Source organism: Panthera onca, chromosome C1 (assembly GCF_046562875.1).
Source record: "Panthera onca isolate mPanOnc1 chromosome C1, mPanOnc1 haplotype 2, whole genome shotgun sequence".
In the NCBI taxonomy this organism is placed as follows: Eukaryota; Metazoa; Chordata; class Mammalia; order Carnivora; family Felidae; genus Panthera; species Panthera onca.
In genome coordinates this window covers 23,122,977-23,141,065 of record NC_138346.1, presented here as the reverse complement: position 1 = coordinate 23,141,065, position 18,089 = coordinate 23,122,977, and the positions used below count along the sequence as shown (strand labels likewise).

General features: G+C 37.0%; 1 protein-coding gene across 2 annotated transcripts in view; it reads left to right on the top strand.

Moving 5' to 3' along the window:
- Nucleotides 1–18,089, top strand: part of SPAG16 (sperm associated antigen 16) — a 1,016,466-nt gene that overhangs the window by 711,947 nt on the left and 286,430 nt on the right. The window lies entirely within an intron of this gene.

The window sequence follows — 18,089 nt, the reverse complement described above, 5'->3', positions numbered from 1 at the left end:
ATATATACAAGTTAACTGTATTGAAACAAAGTCCCAGGGGTGGGGGGATGGTAAGTTAACAGGGTGAAGAGAACAAGGCTAGGGATTAATTATGGCAGTGGAAAAAATATATAGTCTGGGTTGCAGAAGTTTAAAACACACATGTACAATATACAGTGGGAGGAATGACGAGGAATTCTACTATACTTACTCCACTTAAACACATTTTTTAAAGTGTCTTGTCTAATATGAGCTTCACAAAAGTAAGCAGGATAGACTTGTAAATATTAATGTAGAATCATAAAAATAATGAAAATGCTTGAATGGAAACCCAAGAATAAAAAAGCCATCAAAGAAAAATAGACTTCCTTCAGGTTAGAACAGAGCAACCTTGATTTGACAGTTTTTCAATTGCTCATTGAAAGGTTTCAAATATATCTTTCTTCATATAAACTGATGACATAGCAAAAGTGTTTATCCACAAGCTTGAGGCATTCAGATATCAGGATGATTTCACCAACTAGGAAGACTGTTAAACACTGCTTTGAGTTGCTAAGCTAAAAGGGTGCAGATAGTACTCAGGGAAGGATGATTTAAGTTTGTTCTTTCTCAGATGAAAGCTATTTGACTGATAGATGACCTCTCAAATCCTTTCAAACTCTATGATTTAATTATTGCTAACATTTCACTTTGTCTCTAAATTCCCAATAGAGTGTGAATCTTAATTCCATATCCCTCTTCTTTCCCAATTAGCTAAAAAATTAATCTGATAGATTACCTACTTCTAACTTCAAAATGACAGCGTTGTCAAAATTCTGATGCTATCATGCTGTTATTATTCTTTTTTTTTTTTTTTCTCTTTTTTTTTTTTTTTTATTTTTTTATTTTTTAATATATGAAATTTACTGTCAAATTGGTTTCCATACAACACCCAGTGCTCATCCCAAAAGGTGCCCTCCTCAATACCCATCACCCACCCTGCCCTCCCTCCCACCCTGCCCTCCCTCCCACCCCCCATCAACCCTCAGTTTGTTCTCAGTTTTTCACAGTCTCTAATGCTTTGGCTCTCTCCCACTCTAACCTCTTTTTTTTTTTTTTTTTCCTTCCCCTCCCCCATGGGTTTCTGTTATGTTTCTCAGGATCCACATAAGAGTGAAACCATATGGTATCTGTCTTTCTCTGTATGGCTTATTTCACTTAGCATCACACTCTCCAGTTCCATCCATGTTGCTACAAAAGGCCATATTTCATTTTTTCTCATTGCCACGTAGTATTCCATTGTGTATATAAACCACAATTTCTTTATCCATTCATCAGTTGATGGACATTTAGGCTCTTTCCATAATTTGGCTATTGTTGAGAGTGCCGCTATAAACATTGGGGTACAAGTGCCCCTATGCATCAGTACTCCTGTATCCCTTGGATAAATTCCTAGCAGTGCTATTGCTGGGTCATAGGGTAGGTCTATTTTTAATTTTCTGAGGAACCTCCACACTGCTTTCCAGAGCGGCTGCACCAATTTGCATTCCCACCAACAGTGCAAGAGGGTTCCTGTTTCTCCACATCCTCTCCAGCATCTATAGTCTCCTGATTTCTTCATTTTGGCCACTCTGACTGGCGTGAGGTGGTATCTGAGTGTGGTTTTGATTTGTATTTCCCTGATAAGGAGCGACGTTGAACATCTTTTCATGTGCCTGTTGGCCATCCGGATGTCTTCTTTAGAGAAGTGTCTATTCATGTTTTCTGCCCATTTCTTCACTGGGTTATTTGTTTTTCGGGTGTGGAGTTTGATGAGCTCTTTATAGATTTTGGATACTAGCCCTTTGTCCGATGTGTCATTTGCAAATATCTTTTCCCATTCCGTTGGTTGCCTTTTAGTTTTGTTGGTTGTTTCCTTTGCTGTGCAGAAGCTTTTTATCTTCATAAGGTCCCCGTAATTCACTTTTGCTTTTAATTCCCTTGCCTTTGGGGATGTGCCGAGTAAGAGATTGCTACGGCTGAGGTCAGAGAGGTCTTTTCCTGCTTTCTCCTCTAAGGTTTTGATGGTTTCCTGTCTCACATTCAGGTCCTTTATCCATTTTGAGTTTATTTTTGTGAATGGTGTGAGAAAGTGGTCTAGTTTCAACCTTCTGCATGTTGCTGTCCAGTTCTCCCAGCACCATTTGTTAAAGAGACTGTCTTTGTTCCATTGGATGTTCTTTCCTGCTTTGTCAAAGATGAGTTGGCCATACGTTTGTGGGTCTAGTTCTGGGGTTTCTATTCTATTCCATTGGTCTATGTGTCTGTTTTTGTGCCAATACCATGCTGTCTTGATGATGACAGCTTTGTAGTAGAGGCTAAAGTCTGGGATTGTGATGCCTCCTGCTTTGGTCTTCTTCTTCAAAATTACTTTGGCTATTCGGGGCCTTTTGTGGTTCCATATGAATTTTAGGATTGCTTGTTCTGGTTTCGAGAAGAATGCTGGTGCAATTTTGATAGGGGTTGCATTGAATGTGTAGATAGCTTTGGGTAGTATTGACATTTTGACAATATTTATTCTTCCAATCCATGAGCAGGGAATGTCTTTCCATTTCTTTATATCTTCTTCAATTACCTGCATAAGCTTTCTATAGTTTTCAGCATACAGATCTTTTACATCTTTGGTTAGATTTATTCCTAGGTATTTTATGCTTCTTGGTGCAATTGTGAATGGGATCAGTTTCTTCATTTGTCTTTCTGTTGCTTCATTGTTAGTGTATAAGAATGCAACTGATTTCTGCACATTGATTTTGTATCCTGCAACTTTGCTGAATTCATGTATCAGTTCTAGCAGACTTTTGGTGGAGTCTATCGGATTTTCCATGTATAATATCATGTCATCTGCAAAAAGCGAAAGCTTGACTTCATCTTTGCCAATTTTGATGCCTTTGATTTCCTTTTGTTGTCTGATTGCTGATGCTAGAACTTCCAGCACTATATTAAACAGCAGCGGTGACAGTGGGCATCCCTGCCGTGTTCCTGATCTCAGGGAAAAAGCTCTCAGTTTTTCCTCGTTGAGGATGATGTTAGCTGTGGGCTTTTCATAAATGGCCTTTATGATCTTTAAGTATGTTCCTTCTATCCCGACTTTCTCAAGGGTTTTTATTAAGAAAGGGTGCTGGATTTTGTCAAAGGCCTTTTCTGCATCGATTGACAGGATCATATGGTTCTTCTCTTTTTTTTTGTTAATGTGATGTATCACGTTGATCGATTTGCGAATGTTGAACCAGCCCTGCATCCCAGGAATGAATCCCACTTGATCATGGTGAATAATTCTTTTTATATGCTGTTGAATTCGATTTGCTAGTATCTTATTAAGAATTTTTGCATCCATATTCATCAGGGATATTGGCCTGTAGTTCTCTTTTTTTACTGGGTCTCTGTCTGGTTTAGGAATCAAAGTAATACTGGCTTCATAGAATGAGTCTGGAAGTTTTCCTTCCCTTTCTATTTCTTGGAATAGCTTGAGAAGGATAGGTATTATCTCTGCTTTAAATGTCTGGTAGAACTCCCCTGGGAAGCCATCTGGTCCTGGACTCTTATTTGTTGGGAGATTTTTGATAACCGATTCAATTTCTTCGCTGGTTATGGGTCTGTTCAAGCTTTCTATTTCCTCCTGATTGAGTGTTGGAAGAGTGTGGGTGTTTAGAAATTTGTCCATTTCTTCCAGGTTGTCCAATTTGCTGGCATATAATTTTTCATAGTATTCCCTGATAATTGTTTGTATCTCTGAGGGATTGGTTGTAATCATTCCATTTTCATTCATGATTTTATCTATTTGGGTCATCTTCCTTTTCTTTTTGAGAAGCCTGGCTAGAGGTTTGTCAATTTTGTTTATTTTTTCAAAAAACCAACTCTTGGTTTCGTTGATCTGCTCTACAGTTTTTTTAGATTCTATATTGTTTATTTCTGCTCTGATCTTTATTATTTCTCTTCTTCTGCTGGGTTTAGGCTGCCTTTGCTGTTCTGCTTCTATTTCCTTTAGGTGTGCTGTTAGATTTTGTATTTGGGATTTTTCTTGTTTCTTGAGATAGGCCTGGATTGCAATGTATTTTCCTCTCAGGACTGCCTTCGCTGCATCCCAAAGCGTTTGGATTGTTGTATTTTCATTTTCGTTTGTTTCCATATATATTTTAATTTCTTCTCTAATTGCCTGGTTGACCCACTCATTCGTTAGTAGGGTGTTCTTTAACCTCCATGCTTTTGGAGGTTTTCCAGACTTTTTCCTGTGGTTGATTTCAAGCTTCATAGCATTGTGGTCGGAAAGTATGCATGGTATAATTTCAATTCTTGTAAACTTATGAAGGGCTGTTTTGTGACCCAGTATATGATCTATCTTGGAGAATGTTCCATGTGCACTCGAGAAGAAAGTATATTCTGTTGCTTTGGGATGCAGAGTTCTAAATATATCTGTCAAGTCCATCTGATCCAATGTATCATTCAGGGCCCTTGTTTCTTTATCGACTGTGTGTCTAGATGATCTATCCATTTCTGTAAGTGGGGTGTTAAAGTCCCCTGCAATGACCACATTCTTATCAATGAGGTTGCTTATGTTTATGAGTAATTGTTTTATATATCTGGGGGCTCGGGTATTTGGCGCATAGACATTTATAATAGTTAGCTCTTCCTGGTGGATAGACCCTGTGATTATTATATAATGCCCTTCTTCATCTCTTGTTACAGCCTTTAATTTAAAGTCTAGTTTGTCTGATATAAGTATGGCTACTCCAGCTTTCTTTTGGCTTCCAGGAGCATGATAAATAGTTCTCCATCCCCTCACTCTCAATCTAAAGGTGTCCTCAGATCTAAAATGAGTCTCTTGTAGACAGCAAATAGATGGGTCTTGTTTTTTTATCCATTCTGATACCCTATGTCTTTTAGTTGGCGCATTTAATCCATTTACATTCAGTGTTATTATAGAAAGATACGGGTTTAGAGTCATTGTGATGTCTGTATGTTTTATGCTTGTAGTGATGTCTCTGGTACTTTGTCTCACAGGATCCCCCTTAGGATCTCTTGTAGGGCTGGTTTCGTGGTGACAAATTCCTTCAGTTTTTGTTTGTTTGGGAAGACCTTTATCTCTCCTTCTATTCTAAATGACAGACTTGCTGGATAAAGGATTCTCGGCTGCATATTTTTTCTGTTTAGCACACTGTAGATATCGTGCCAAGCCTTTCTGGCCTGCCAAGTTTCAAAGGAGAGATCAGTCACGAGTCTTATAGGTCTCCCTTTATATGTGAGGGCACGTTTATCCCTTGCTGCTTTCAGAATTTTCTCTTTATCCTTGTATTTTGCCAGTTTCACTATGATATGTCGTGCAGAAGATCGATTCAAGTTACGTCTGAAGGGAGTTCTCTGTGCCTCTTGGATTTCAATGCCTTTTTCCTTCCCCAGTTCAGGGAAGTTCTCAGCTATAATTTGTTCAAGTACCCCTTCAGCACCCTTCCCTCTCTCTTCCTCCTCTGGGATACCAATTATGCGTATATTATTTTTTTTTAGTGCATCACTTAGTTCTCTAATTTTCCCCTCATACTCCTGGATATTTTTATCCCTCTTTCTTTCAGCTTCCTCTTTCTCCATAACTTTATCTTCTAGTTCACCTATTCTCTCCTCTGCCTCTTCAAGCCGAGCCATCGTGGATTCCATTTTGTTTTGCAATTCGTTTAAAGCGTTTTTCAACTCCTCGTGACTGTTCCTTAGTCCCTGGATCTTTGTGGCAAGAGATTCTCTGCTGTCCTGTATACTGTTTTCAAGCCCAGCGATTAATTTTATGACTATTATTCTAAATTCACTTTCTGTTATATTATTTAAATCCTTTTTGATCAGTTCATTAGCTGTTGTTATTTCCTGGAGATTCTTCTGAGGGGAATTCTTCCGTTTGGTCATTTTGGAGAGTCCCTGGCGTGGTGAGGACCTGCAGTGCACTTCCCCTGTGCTGTGGTGTATAACTGGAGTTAGTGGGCGGGGCCGCAGTCCGACCCGATGTCTGCCCCCAGCCCACTGCTGGGGCCACAGTCAGACTGGTGTGTGCCTTCTCTTCCCCTCTCCTAGGGGCGGGATTCACTGTGGGGTGGCGTGTCCCGTCTGGGCTACTTGCACACTGCCAGGCTTGTGTTGCTGGGGATCTGGCGTATTAGCTGGGGTGGGTAGGCAAGGTGCACGGGGGCTGGAGGGGCAGGCTTAGCTCGCTTCTCCTTAGGTGATCCACTTCAGGAGGAGCCCTGTGGCAGCGGGAGGGAGTCAGAACCGCTGCCGGAGGTTTGGCTCCGCAGAAGCACAGAGTTGGGTGTTTGCGCGGAGCGAGCAAGTTCCCTGGCAGGAACCGGTTCCCTTTGGGATTTTGGCTGGGGGATGGGCGGGGGAGATGGCGCTGGCGCCTTTGTTCCCCGCCAAGCTGAGCTCTGCCGTCCGGGGGCTCAGCAGCTCTCCCTCCTTTTGTCCTCCAGCCTTCCCGCTTTCCGAGCAGAGCTGTTCACTTCTGACCTCCCAGACGCTAAGTCGCGCTTGCTGTCGGAACACAGTCCGTCCGGCCCCTCCGCTTTTGCCAGCCAGACTCGGGGGCTCTGCTTGGCCGGCGAGCCGCCCCTCCGCCCCGGCTCCCTCCCGCCAGTCCGTGGAGCGCGCACCGCCTCGCCGCCCTTCCTACCCTCTTCCGTGGGCCTCTCGTCTGCGCTTGACTCCGGAGACTCCGTTCTGCTAATCCTCTGGCGGTTTTCTGGGTTCTTTAGGCAGGTGTAGGTGGAATCTAAGTGATCGGCAGGATGCGCTGTGAGCCCCGCGTCCTCCTACGCCGCCATCTTCCGGCACCTTCATGTTATTATTCTTTTAGACAGAAGAAAAATGCTCGCTAAAAATTATTTCTTCTAACGGAATGTTGTTTGCTCCAACTAAAATTGTGCTGGTGTCACTGTGAATGACACCTGGAATGTTAGTGATGGGCTCAACTACAATTATATTTTAACAAATTCATCTTAGTAAGGGATTTCCATTTAATTGACTCTATTGAGCCAATATATTATGGATTAGTTTTAGGTACCAAGTAAAATTTTATTTTTAGCAGAATTATGGAGCCATTTAAACACTATGAACCCATATGATATAAGGATATTTATGCTAAAAATCTATTAAACAGCTTACAGCTTTACATACCCTAAGAAAAGTAAATGGAAGCTAAATGGAAATAAATTATTTTGTGAGTTAGGCATTTTATTTTTGGTAAGCAATAACATAGCTAAAAAAGACATACCATTTAACATCTCAAATAATAAAATTAATAAATATAGAAATAGCCAAATTAAATTTATTTATTTAGCAACCAAGGAAGATGTGCATTAAGTATACATAATTCAAAAGCAAGATGATGAATATGAGGCCCAGATGTCCGATAGCAAAGTGGCTAACCTCTTTTTGTTTATACATCTTTGTCCATACCAAAGGACTATTACCACACTATTCCAAATCAACATCCCTAAGCCTCATGAAATGCTTCCATTATTTTATCTCTTCTTTGCTATAAATGTTTAATAACTATTAAGGAAATGATATTTTGTTATGATGACTGACACTCTTAAGTGAAATTTTTGGTCACATACGTCAGTTGTTTTGGAAACGGTTTTATTTCACATACTTGCCAAAGAATATCAAAAGTTTAGGAGGTAGTAGTGACAGAAAGAGCACAAAGACTTTTACTCAAGGACATGGCATTGTGACACAGTTCCCATTCAAATAAACCATCAGACAAAGCTGTCATAATAAATGAATTATACAGTGCATATATAGCAGGCAGAGATTTGAATTATTTAGAATTAGACTTGCTAATTGTTTGATGCCTTCAGGGATATGTATTCAAATTGCATTACTAGTTAAAAATGTATTTAGCTATTTACGTAAACACAGTTTTAGGTAAATTCTACATTTTAAACTTCTGAGCAGAAATCATAAATGTAAAATTCAGTTTTACCTAGCTAGCAACCAAGAAACGCAGAAACAAACATCCAACATACGATAGTTATTTATGGTCCTAAAACTCTACATAAATTGAACTGTATTTCTATGTTATATTATTAGGGCTATGATGTCTTCATTTCTGACTGATTTTTCTATTGGAAATAGATATTTTTTAAAACTGCTTTTTAAAGTAATCTGTTTAATGAAACATTTTAAGGAACTATGAAAGCTTTCTACTAAATCCATTTTGTAAAGCAAAACAAAAATTTTAAAAATTGACAGTAATTGCTGAAAAACTATTAATAGAAAATTCAATGTACGTTAAACACAAAACCATATATATGTGTGTGTGTGTATATATATATATATATATATATATATATATATATATATATAAAACAGCAACAAAATGAGCAGGGTATCCCTATCAGAGTGTCCTCTACCTTCAGTTTTCCAAGAAGTAGTCTGACCTGAGTGGAGATTCCATCAGGCCTTCTAGTAGCTCTTGCTGCATTTCCCTAGAGGGATGGCATGATAGGGTGGGTGTCCTTATCTTTCCGTGGCTGTTTCCAGCTGTTTTCAAAGGCAGGTAGCCAGTGTGGCTATTGCTGTGCCTGCCTGATGAAGTCAGGTGAACACTATAAATCAACTTTATTAGAATACCACTGTATCTTTCCTTGGGAGTATTTACCTCCACCTCACACATTTAAGCTAGGAATTTAACCTCATTGTTGAACAAAATTGGAAGGCTGTACAGGATCAAAGACAATTCTAGTAATTATAGGGTTTTAATTAGAAAGAGAAGTCTTCAGACTTACCTCAAGTCCTATTCTTACTTCTAATTAACCTGTTGTATTAATTCAAATATTGTTATATTGATTTTCCAAATATAGAGGTATGTGTCTTTATTGCAATTAAATAAAATATGGATGTTCTGGTTCAAAAATGGATAACATTGTATATAGCCTTAGTAGAAGACAAATCAAATTCTAACTTGTTTTCCACATATATAATGCTGTGAAAGCTGTAGCTGCCAAGAATGGAGGTGAAGGAACATGAAGTCAATCAGTGTTATCTTTACAGCAGTCTGAAGTTTTGAATAGATAAGAGAAAAATGGGTTTAAGGAATTTGTACCAAGGAAGATACCTACTCCATCTGTTGACCTTGAGTCATGTGGAGGGTAAGAGATCTAGAAGGAAAGTGGTAATTGTGGATGATATTCAGGGTCACAATTTAAGCGAGGAAGATAAAGGAAGTGTTGGGATTTTAGGGGAATTGGCTGACTATGTATATGGAGAATGGTAGTGAAGGGTATATGAGAGATGGGAGGGGTTATGAGCTCAGATTGAGGAACAAACATAACTCTCTGGAAATGAAAGTCTAAGTAATAAGGGAAAACCTGCTGGCTTGAAAGGTCTATCAATAACAGAAATAAATATAACACCTTCTGTATGTCAAAATGGCCATAAAATCAAAATGAAAACATCAAAAAGCCAAAGAACTCATAAAACATAAAGGTATGGGAAAAGATTAAGTCCAGTCTGCATTCTATCCCTAAGTATCTTACCCTGCACTTCCTACCATAAAGAAGTATAGTCTAAGTTAGCTTCATTTTAAGGGTCATCAAGGAAAAAATTGACCTCCAGAATTAAGTGAGGGCTCATGGATCAAATGAGATCTTTTAAACTCAAAATACACCAGCATCCCACTGAAATCCTAAAGCAGATTGACCGCTTGAATAGATTTCACTGCTGAGAATCTCCCAGGCACTCTCCTTCATTCTTTGAAGACTACAGTTCCTGAATCACTCTTTCTCTACCTATGTGGCCCATGAGATAGTCTGACCACGTACTTCCTGGACCACATTTTCTCCAACACCCTTTTTCTCCTCAGCTACATGTTCCAGAAGTCAGACTCTGAATACCTTAGTCATTAACTGTAAATGTATTGCATCCAAAATCTCATTTCCAAGCATGCTTTTCTGAAAGCTTATTTGTCTTTCCAGGTCTTAAGTAAATCCAGTACAACATTTTCTCTCCCTGACTGAGAGGTCTAATCAGTTAAAATCTCACTCACCTTCTTATCACCCTTTCTGCCTTCACTTTATCATTTTACCCCAGCTTAGGTTCTTCAGTTGCCATTCTGTCAGTTCCATTGCAAAGAACTTTAGTTCAATTTGAACTAATTTCCTCTATATTACATACCTGGAAAATCTACATTCTTTAGCCTGTACAGAAAGGATTTAAAAATGCAAGAGAATTGGGGTGCCTTGGTGGCTCAGTTGGTTGAGTGTCTGACTCTTGATTTCAGCTCAAGTCATGGTCTCACAGTTTCCCGGGTTTGAGCCCCTTGTCAGGCTTTGCACTGACTGATGGCACAGAGCCTGCTTGGGATTCTCTCTCTCCCTCTCTCTCTGTCCCTCCCTCACTCATGTTCTCTCTGTCTCTCTCAAAATAAATAAATAATTTAAATATTTTTTTAAATTAAAAAAGTGTTTTTTAATTTAAAAAATTAAAATTGAAATTAAATAAAAATGTGGGAGATTTTAATATACTATACCATCAAATTGGTTGCTTTCTGGTTGTTTTTTTTTAAATATAGTTGACACAAAATGTTGCATTAGTTTCAGGTGAACAACTTAGCGATTTAAGAGGTTTATGTATTATGCTATGTTTATCACAAATATAGCTACCATTGGTCCTGTTACATCACTGTTAAAATGTCTTTGACTGTATTCCTTATTCTCTGCTTTGTATTCCCATGACTTACTCATTCCATAGCTGGAGGCCTGTATCTTCCTCTATCCTTCACCCATTTTGCCCAATGCCTCATCTTCTTCCCCTCTGGCCAACCATCAGTTTGTTCTCTGTATTTATAGTTCTGATTCTGCTTTTTGTTTACTCATTTTTTTTACATTCCATTTATGAATGGGATCATATGGTATTTGGCTTTCTCAGTCTGAATTATTTCACTTAGCATAATCCCCTCCAGTTTCATCTATGATGTCTCAAATGGCATGATCTCATCCTTTTTTATGGCTGTGTAATATCCAATATCCCACTGTGTGTGTGTGTGTGTGTGTGTGTGTGTGTGTGTGTGTATACACCACATTTTCCTTATCCATTTGTCTATTGATGGACACTTAGATTGCTTTCATGTCTAGGCTATTTTAAATAATACCACAATACACATAGAGGTGCATATATCTTTTGGAGTTAGTGTCTTGGTTTTCCCTGGATAAATACACAGTAGTGGAATTATTGGATCATATAGTATTTCTAAACAGTTCCTTTTCTCCACATCCTTGCCAACACTTGCCTTGTTTCTTGTCTTCTTGATTTACGCATTCTAACAGATATAGATGATATTTCATTGTGCTTTGATTTGCATTTCCCATTAGTGAAGTTGAGCATCTTTTCATGTATCTGTTTACCACCTGTATGTTTTCTTTCTAGAGATATCTATTCAGGTCTTCTGCCCATTTTTAGTAAGATTGTTTGGGTTTTTTTGGTGATAATTTGTAGAAGTTCTTTATATATTTTGGATAATCCTTTATTGGATATATCATTTGAAAATATGTTCTCCCATTCAGTAGGTTGTCTCAGTTTTTCCCTATTGAGAATGATAAGTATGGGTTTTTCATATATGATTTCCATATATGGTTCCTTATTTGATTTTTTTTTGAGAGTTTTTATCATGAGTGAAAATTTTGGACCAATGTGTTTTCATTTTCATATGTCTCCATGTATTTTTTTGATTACTCCTCTCTTGCTTCATTGACTCATTGATTGTTCAGTATCATTTTATTTAATCACATGTTTGTATTTTTTTTCCAGTTTTTTTTCATGTGATTTATTTCTAGTTTCATACCATTGTAGTTGGGAAAGTTGCATGGCATGGTATTGAGGCTTTATGGCCTAATATGTGATCTATTTTGAAGAAGATTCCATGTGCACTTGAAAAGAATGCATATTCTGTTGTTTTTGAATGGAATGTTCTATATATATCTGTTATGTCCATCTGGTCAAATGTGTCATTCAATGACATTGTTTTCTTATTGATTTTCAATGTAAGTGGAGTAATAATACTTTAAAGTATTAAAATAGGACTTTAAAGTCCCCTGCTATTATTGTATTACCACCTATTTCTCTCTTTATATCTGTTAATCTTTGCTTTATGTATTTATGTGCTCCAGTGTTGGGTACATATTTACAACTGTTATATCCTCTCGTTGGATTGATCCCTTTAACTTTCTGTAATGTCTTTCTGTGTCTCTTGTTATCGTCTTTGCTTTAAAGTCTATTTTGTCTGGTACAGGTATTGATAACCTAGGTTTTTTTCCCCTCCATTTGCATGGTGAATGTTTTTCCATCCCTTCATTTTCAGTCTGTATGCATCTTTAGGTCTGAGATGAGTCTCCTCTAGGTGAATATAGATGGCCTTGTTTTTATATCTGTTCTGCCACTCTATTTTGATTAGAGCATTTAGGCCATTTACATTTAAAGTAATTATTGATAGGTATGTACTTATTGCCATTTTTAAAATTTATTTTCTTGTTGTTTTTGTAGTTCTTTTTTCCTTTTTCTTTTCTTGTTCTCTTTCTTTGTGATCAGTGAATATCTATAGTGTTTTGTCTGGCTATCTTTCTCCTTATTTGTTTGTGTATCTATCATAGGCTTGGGGTTTGGGATTACCATGAGTCTCATATATAACATTCTAAGTAAATAGCCTTCATATTAATTTGATGATCATTCAAGTTCAAACACAATCTAAATGAATGTGTTTTCTTTCCCCTTTCTCTTTCCTTTTTACTCCATTCTCTATTTTATGTATATGTTGTCATATTTTACATCTTTTTATTCATATTTTTGTTAGGTCTAATTATGGCCAATTATTTTCTATTTAAATAAATCTCTTTAACATATCTTGTAAAACGTTTTGTGGTGATAAACTCCTTTATCTTTTATTTGTCTGGGAAATTCTTTATCTTTCCTTCTTATCTGAATGATAACCTTGAAGGGTAGAGTATTCTTGGTGGTAGGTTTTTTTTCCTCCAGCACTTGGAATATATCATGTCACTCCCTTCTGGCTTGCAAAAATTCCGCTGAAAAGTCAGCTGATAGCTTTGTAAGCTTTTCTCTTGTGAGTAACTTTTTGTTTCTCTCTTGCTGCTTTTAGGATTCTCTTTATCTTTAGCTTTTGACATTTTAATTATTATGTGCTATGGTGTGGACTTCCTTGAATTCATCTTGTTTGGAATTCTCTGTACTTCCTGGACTTAGATGTCTATTTCTCTCCTTAGATTAAGGAAGTTTTCAGTTATTATTTCTTCAAATAAGTTTTCTACATCTTTATTTCTCTCTTCTTCTTCTTCTTCTCTCTCTTCTTCTCTTCACCCCTATAAGGTGAATGTTTGTTGCTTGATGTTGTCCAAGATATCTCTTAATCTGCCCTCATTTTTAAAAATTCTTTTCGGGGCACCTGGGTGGCCCAGTCGGTTAAGTGCCAGACTTCAGCTCAGGTCATGATCTCAGGGTTCATGAGTTCAAGCCCCATGTCAGGCTCTGTGCTGACAGCTCAGAGGCTGGATGGAGCCTGCTTCAAATTCTGTGTCTCCCTCTCTCTCTGCCACTCCCCCACTTGCACTCTGTCTCTCTCTCTCAAATAAATATTTAAAAAAAATTTTTTTAATTCTCTTTTTGCTGTTCAGCTTGTGTGCTTTCCATTACCTTGCCTTCCAGATTGCTGATAGTGTTATGCCCAGAATTCGTGATCCCCAAAGACCACCAGGGAACCGAGTCCAATGCAAAAGCAAAGGTTTTGCAAAGCTCGAGCTAGCTCAAGCTCAATCCCCTACGTGCACCGACACAGCGGTGAGATACCGGAGAGAGAGAGCAAGTTTCAAAAGCACAAAGGTTTTATAGGGGTCTTGGGGTAGTTGGTGAGGTAATGGTCATGGCCTCAGCTGATTGGCTGGGGAAGGGTCAGAGTCCTGTTTTGCAGGTTGCCGGGCGTGGTTTGATCTGGAAGTTACTCAAGGGGAGGAGGCGTGGTCTGAGGTTTGAGCAGAGAATTACTTTCTGCAGCCATGTCAGGGACATAGTCACTCAAGATGGAGGATACAGAACAAGATGGAGGACACAGAACAAAATGGAGTCAGCCGGCCTAGGTCTGTTCTTTCAATAGTTTTTTCTGCATCCTTAATCTATTGTTGATTCCCTCTAGTGTGTTTTTATTTCATTTATTGTATTTTCCAGTTCTGACTGGTTCTTTTTAATGTTTTCTATCACTTTATTGAAGCTTTCACTGAATTATTCCATTCTTTCCTCCAGCCCAGTGAGTGTCTTTATGATCATTACTTTCAATTCTTTATCGGGCAAATTGTTTCTTTCTGTTTCATTTAATTCTCTTACTAAGGTTTTTTTTCTTGTTCTTTCTTTTGGAGAATATTCCTGTGTCTCCCCCATTTTGTTTGACTTTCTGTGTTTGTTTCTATGGATTCAGTAAAATGGCTACTTCTCCTAAACTTGAGGGAGTTGTCTTATGTATGGTCACCCCTGTGTAGCTTGCATGTGCTTGGTGGTGGCTGTTGCTGGCTGGCTCGAGCTGTGGCTGTATATGCTACTCTTTTTTTTTTTTTTTTTTTTTTTTTAATGTGAAAAATAAGCCATTTATTCGCTTAAGCCATGATTGGTTAGTTTGTAACTTACATTTGAACATATCCCATGCCACACCCCACCACTGCCAGGTGAATTCTACCAGGCATTTATTTAATTTATTTATTTCATTTTAAAAATATAATTTATTGTCAAATTGGCTATAGTCACCCTTTTAAAGCATGACATGTCTCCATCTCTCCTGCTATTATCTTGCTGTTCTGTCTTTGGTTGTTTAGTAGCTATTTAGTCAGTGCTAAGTTCCTCTTCAGTAGAAATTGTTATATTAATAGGTTAAATTTGGTGTGTCTGTGGAGAAGGTGAGTTCAGAGTCTTCCTATGTTTCCATCTTAAACTGGAAACCTGGGCCTTTTTAATTTTTTTCTCTTTCTTTAAGTTAACTTTAAATTTATGACTCCAAAGTACAAATAACCACTCATTATTACTGAACATTTAAAATATATTTGTTTAGTGTGTTCACTTTTCTATTCACTTAGATTACTTTCATACCTTTTCCTCAAATATCCTCATACTCCCACTTCCCTCTCCTCCACAAACCCTCTTCTTATATCCTTGACTCATTCTTTTATGATAAAATAAAAGCCTTCAGAGAAGAAATCTCTTATTCCTACTACTACATCTCTAAATGTATGGGCATCTCCAGGCATTGTCACTGTCTCACCTTCAGTAATCATAGAAGGAGTTGTCAGCCTCTAAGATATTTTAATATTTTAGATTGTACAATAAATTCCATGTCCTGTTCTTCTTTCACTCTCTTCATAAGTTTACATTTACAGTTATTTCTTTCTTTCCCCCTTCCTATAGGAGTATTTTTATCTGTATATAAACCTGCTCCAAAATTTCCCATTTTTTAAAAAATGTTTGACATTCCATCTCTCAATCACTTGCTGCCTTACTTTTCTTACTTTCACATATTCTTAATAGTTTCATTTTATAAATTTAGACTTATTTAAAATTGCTTTTAGTAACAGATCTATGAAATATATGTGAAAAATTTTTTGAGAAAGAGACAGCATGAGTAGGGGAGGGAGGGGCAGAGAGAGAAGGAAAGGGAGACTCCCAAGCAGGTTCCACACAGCCAGCACAGAGCCTGATGTGGAACTTGAAGTCACAACTGTGAGATCATGGTCTGAACTGATACCAAGAGTTGGACATTTAACTGACTGAGCCACCCAGACACTTCTCTATTGAGTTTTTATATTTCTGTTACTACATTTATGATCCATAGAATTTCTGTTGGATTCTTTTTAAATTTGCCGACCCTTGTTTCATTGTTTTTTGTTTTGTTTTTGTCTGTTTTTGAGTTTAGATATATGTTAATTTTTTTCACTTTTTAATCCATAATTTCTTTGAAGTTTGAATGACAGTGTTATTTTTTCATTATCTTATTCCTCCATGTTGCCCTGAAATTTCCTATATCATCTTTGCTTCAGCCGTTAAAGTATGAACTCCAAGTCAAAAACTCCACTGAAACTGCTCTTAATTTTCATATTGTTACATCCATTGATTAATTTTCCATTATTATCAGGTTTTACTTTTCATAATCACTTAAAAAAATTCTTCATGAATCCTAAGAAGTAAAATCTCCATGGTCATTGCTTCTCAATCTACTGTGCTGAATCCTTCTTTATCTCTTGACTGCTAAATATTAAACAATGTCAAGGCTCAATCTTAAATCCTGTTTTTTAGCACATTTTCTTTTCACATCATTTCATTCAAACCTGTGACTTTTGCCTACATGTGATGACTTCCAAGTAGGTCCCACTTGGATCATGATCATTACACTTATCATAAGCTATTTTGCTTCTCAGCCTGAATATCTATAATATCTCTTCTTTTAACATGTTAAAAATAAAACTCTTGCTTTCCCTTCATCTTAACTGGTTCCTTTATCCAGCTCTTACCATCTTAGTGTCACCCTATTCATCCCTTCACAGAAGCAGGAGATCAGTCATAGTTCACAACTGTCTTGGGACTTTTTGACTGTTTACTTTTTGGGAAAAAAAAAATCTTTCTAAATTGGAATGCAGTGAAAAGAAATGAAAAAAAGAACATTTTAAAATCTTATTTGACTCAATATCTCTAAAATCTAGTATAGTTTATTTTATATTTTTAATGTTCAAAAATATGGTGAATGGATGCAGAGTTCTGAACAAATGAAAGTACAAAGAATTAATTACAGCATTGTATCATTGCATCTTATTGATTTCAATTTTATTAGCCTTCCAAATTCTGTGGACTGCAAGCTAAACATATTTTATTATCAGGATAGATTAGTTGCTCCTTAGAAAGCCTCTATAGAATCATCGTTTCCTATGACTTTGGGACACTGGAAAATTACCAAATTTCAATTATACTTTTGGATCCTGATTTTCCCAGTCATGAGATATATAATCTTGAGCAATCATTCAGTTCTTTTTTGAAAGTGAATGATAAAAAGAACAGTGAGTGTTAGATTATACATGAAATGTATTTAACATAGTGCCTGACAACTAGAAAATGCTATTATTATCACTCTTCCTCCCTCCTCCTTCCTCCTCCTCCTCTTTCTTCTTCTTCTCCTTTTCCTTCTCCTTCTCTTTCATAAAGCTAACAGTCCTTTTATCCATTTGCATTCAAATAAGTAACAGTAAATAAAAGAATACACACAAACACATAAGATAAGTTTCTTATGTCCCATAATTCAATTGTGTTTAACATAATATCAGTAGTATAACCATAAATCTGCAATATACATTTTGTACTCTAACAGAGATTAAAAAAAAATGGAATTCTAAAGCTATTCCAAATAAAAACTAAGCACTTGTACTAAACTTGAGCTGAATCCTACTAAAAAAATGGATATAAATCTCAGTAGGAGATTTTTTTTTTTCATATCAGAATATACCATTTAGTAATTAGTCACTTAAGTGTTTTAAATTTGATCTGATATAGATTAATTGCTTTTCCTAAGTTGCCAGTATGTGTACATAAATGCATTAATTCACATTACCTTTTATTTAAATCATGAAATATACTAATACCTGCAATTGCCTAGTTAAAAAAAAATTATACTCTCTCCATTTTAGTAAAACAAGCTCAATATCTGATTTTCTCAACTTTGTTTGTTATCCAAACTCAAATGGAATGTACTTAGTATCAGTCTCTGGCCATTTTATATAAAGAAATACAAACAACATTTAGGTCATGCAGCCATTGATCCTCTGAAGGACAAATGATGTCAGGCAGTACTTACACGCCAAAAAAATTTCAATTTTGTTTACTTCTTCAGCAATCCAACTTGATGTCAATTACCATTTAGCTGGGCCAATAATATTGATATTTGATGTCAGTTCTTATTCATTACTGCACCTAGATGATGCATAAGTCAAACTTTCAGATGGTGGTGAAAAACACTAAAGCATATTCTACCTGGGGAAATTGGAAACAACAGCAGAATAGAAAATTAAGGGGCATGTAGCATGCCA